The sequence below is a fragment of the Epinephelus lanceolatus genome, chromosome 12 (assembly GCF_041903045.1).
Source record: "Epinephelus lanceolatus isolate andai-2023 chromosome 12, ASM4190304v1, whole genome shotgun sequence".
In the NCBI taxonomy this organism is placed as follows: domain Eukaryota; kingdom Metazoa; phylum Chordata; class Actinopteri; order Perciformes; family Serranidae; genus Epinephelus; species Epinephelus lanceolatus.
In genome coordinates, this window is record NC_135745.1 from 42,749,203 (window position 1) to 42,752,916 (window position 3,714).

At 43.5% G+C, this 3,714-nt stretch overlaps 1 long non-coding RNA gene across 1 annotated transcript; it reads right to left on the reverse strand.

Moving 5' to 3' along the window:
* Positions 1 to 1,432: 1,432 nt before the first annotated feature.
* On the reverse strand, positions 1,433 to 3,382 carry LOC144464972 (uncharacterized). Its single transcript, XR_013492386.1, has 2 exons — positions 3,173 to 3,382; positions 1,433 to 1,761 (listed from the first exon to the last, which is right to left on the reverse strand). It is a non-coding gene; the product is annotated as an uncharacterized LOC144464972 (long non-coding RNA).
* Positions 3,383 to 3,714: the final 332 nt, after the last annotated feature.

A 3,714-nucleotide genomic window follows, 5' to 3' on the forward strand; every position in this document is an offset into this window, starting at 1 on the left:
GTGAGTTTTGCCACGTGTACGTTTCCTCCACATCACATTTTTTCTGTCTTCTTGTAGTTGTTTTTATCTGTTTGTGGTGATTTGGGCCTCTGAGGTCATCTGGAGTGGTTCATTTGAGTCTCTTTTTGGTCTTTTCGTGTCTCTTTGTGGTCAATTTTTGTCTTTTGATCATTTTATGTCACTTTTGTATTTCTATTGTGCATCTTTGTGGTTCCTTTGCAGCTCTTTCGTGTCTTTGTGGTTATTTAGTGTCTTTTTGCAGTCATCCATGTTTATAAAAGGTAATTTTATGTCGTCTTTGGGACGCTTTGTGATTGTTTTGTGTCTCTCTGCTGTCGTTTTTCCCATTTTGTAGTTCTGCTTTGTAGTGCCTCTGTGGTTCCTTGGCAGCTCTTTGTAGTCTTTTGTGTCTCTTTGTAGACGTTCTGTGTGTCTTCTTGGTCTTGGTCTTGGTCCTGCAAGTAAAGGCCAGAGGGACCCCAGACACTTTGGGCCCCTGAGCCTGTGCCGGGTAGACTCGTTCAGTCAGCCCTCCATGCTCACAATAACATTGTGCCTTTGGCTTTGACCCTCCTCCTCACACATCTGTCGCAGTCGGTAGCGGGAAAATGTGAAGTAAAACGAAAAAGATTTAGAAGGCAGCAGATCGTAACACGTTATCACTTCACATCTCATAGTTTTAACTCTTGCCACATAACTGCATACACTGTAGATTGTTTGTTTGTGACCAATCACCTGTCAGTGAGCTGTCATCTGTTTGCGGCTCAGTCGATGTGACGCATCTTCTGCTGAGCAGAGGATTGTGGGTCAGAACAACCAGAAAAGCATGCTGACATGCAAACTGCAACAAGGTGCAACAAGACATCCTGGTATTTTCCTGGTAAACCGTTCTTCACCGTCCCCGTCATCTGACGGTTAATGGCCTCTTCGTTTGCGAGGACAAGGAGGACGCGCAATTCCTTGTCTCCCCAGTTGCTCATCTTTACAGTGTCTGTCAGGTTTGTGTTTCCCTCTTGCTACTAGCTGCTCGCTAATTCCTGCTATCAGCTGTTTCCTGTTTATCCACCGCCAGTGGCTCGCACGTGCAGCGTCATCAACAGCTCCTCCCACAAGTCTTCAACAGTCCCTCCCGTTGTGGAAGGCCGCCTCGGTCTGTTTAAACTAAAAGGGTTCCACCAATATGTCTACCCTACGAGGCGGAAAATTGGGCACCTCGGAACAACTTGCTAATCCGGCTCTGTGTGTCTAAACACTTGCAGCTTGCCGGCAAAACGGCCCAACATTCGCCGAAAATCTGTCAGTGTAAAAGGGGCTAATGCCACTCTCCTGTGTTGTGTCTTCTTGAAATGAAGTACCGTGAGTTTTATCATGTGTCAGCTGCTTCGACTTTACAGATTAAGAGGGCATTTTCAAGCAATAGACAGAGCCACAGTCACAATTTATCAGTTTATTTAAGTCATTTTTTTTCTGTTGGCAGCCAATGACTGTATATAGAGATGGACAATGCGTCTTCGCAGCCTTTAACCGTGAAGCCAAAATATCCCGGATGCAGCTGCTGTCATCTTGCACTGGTGATGTCATTTGGAGTCGATCTCAGCGGGACATTATTCTGAGGTATGACACAAACCACTCAGTCTGTGGTGCAGCCAGCAGCTACTGTAGTATCAGAGCAAGAAGGTCTGTAGAGTCAGGGCGGGCAGAGGTGGAGGTGGATGGTCAAACAAACTCCAGACTTTCACCTGGGAGCTCACTGTTTATTTCCTGTGTGGATTTAAAGCCAAAGCATGATTTATTTTTATTTTTTTGTAAAGCTAACCATGTGCCTAAACTTAAGGAAACAAATCAAGTGTTTTACCTGCATTGTAACTTAGTTTTAAGTTCTGTATAACAAGCAGAAACTTTACATTTCCTGTGAAAAGGGAAGTGTATTTTTTTTCCCGCACAACTGATGCAAGGCAGCTAGCACATGACAAAAAGTAGTTACAATGAGCCCCAGTGCACGCTATTATGACAGGCCTTTGTGCACGCTAATTACTAGATATGCACCGAAACTCGTTACGATATAATCTTATGTTCTGGTCACATGATCAGAGACTTGACACTGAAAAACACCAACACACATAATACCCAGAAACCATCACTGGATACATGTATATGACAAATAAACCAAAGAAAATAAGAAATTATTCATTTTAGTTTATGTAGAATAAGCATATATTTACATGTTATGTGATACATTGCTTCTGACTATTTTACAAAATAAATAAATAAATAAAACCATGATGCATATGGGTTTCTCTTTTTAAAGCCGTATATAGTAAATGACACAATTTTTGAATTAAAGTGAGTTCCTCTTTCATCACAGGCTGATTTCTAAGGTGGCAATTTGAATATAGACGGAGGTCCCACTCTCTCTCTTTGGGCCCCCTCACACCATGGGCCCCAGTGCAGTCACCCAGCCTGCACTGTCTACGTTTACGCCCCTGCCTGGCGCATCATATTTTGATGTATATGCCCACTGACAAAGTGGTCGTGTTTGATGAGTTGGGATTGTGTCCAGTCTTTCCAGTCTCTGCACTGGAGATCGGTCTCCTCTTTTCCCCCTGAGGCCGACAGGAAACAATGATATTTCCTACAGTAGCAGAGTGTTGCTGTATTTAACGGCGTGCAGTGTTTGGGAGCTTCAGGTAAACAGCAGCCTCCCCTCAAGCTGTTTAACTGTTCAAACATGAACATGCAAATCAGTCCTCTGGATGTCACTTTCACAGAATCGCTGGCGGAGGTCAGAGCCGGTTTAACGGCCTGCAGGGCCGAATGAACCAACAGCTCTTTACTCACACAGAGACTGAAAAAACCTGCGACTGCTGACAGACGACGTCACTTCTCTTCTTTAAACATCTTTATACTCTGGATTTAATGTGCATGCTGCGTGTTTAGTGTCTTAATGGAGTTATTTTACATTTATTCTTAATAATTTATGATGATGCTTAGTGAGTAAGATCCAGCTTTGTCAGGGGACCTACACGTCTAAATATGATGCGCTCCGTAACCCCCTGCATCTGTTTTGTACATTCTGGGACAGCGTCTTTTCAAAATAAACTTCCATCTTTACATGAAACATCTAGTCTCTACTTGTTAAATGCATTTACACAGATATTTTAAATAAACTTACAATGTAGGTAAAACACTATTTTTCCGTTTCCGCTGCAGCCTCGTTCTGTGGACGATAAACCAGGTGCAGACTTCCATCTGTGTCACCGCTGATGAGGAAATACAGCGAGTGCTGGACGGAGCAGTGAGTGACAACAACCCCGCCCACATTTAAGAGGACTGTCTGAACACACCCAGGGTCTAGGTACCATGTCTGAAGGCTTACTGCTGGTTCCAAAGGGACTGGACTGAAAGGGTTTGGTGGAGACGAGGCTTTAGTTTCTGTCATTTCCCCACATGCTCTCATGAGCCACCCGCACAGGTGTTCTCACTCACTCTGCCTCTTTTTCAGGACTGTGTGGGCACACAAACACACTTTATATATTGTTTAATCAGTGGCTCTAATCAGCCAGAATAACTGAAAAAAAAACCTGTGTGTGAGGAAATCTGATTTTAATAATCAATTTAAGATCAATCAAATGAGCAGCTCTGTGACTGCAGTTCAAAACTTCACCAGATAAATTATTTTCTCTCTGCAGCAGTATTGTGAGACACTTACAGCTG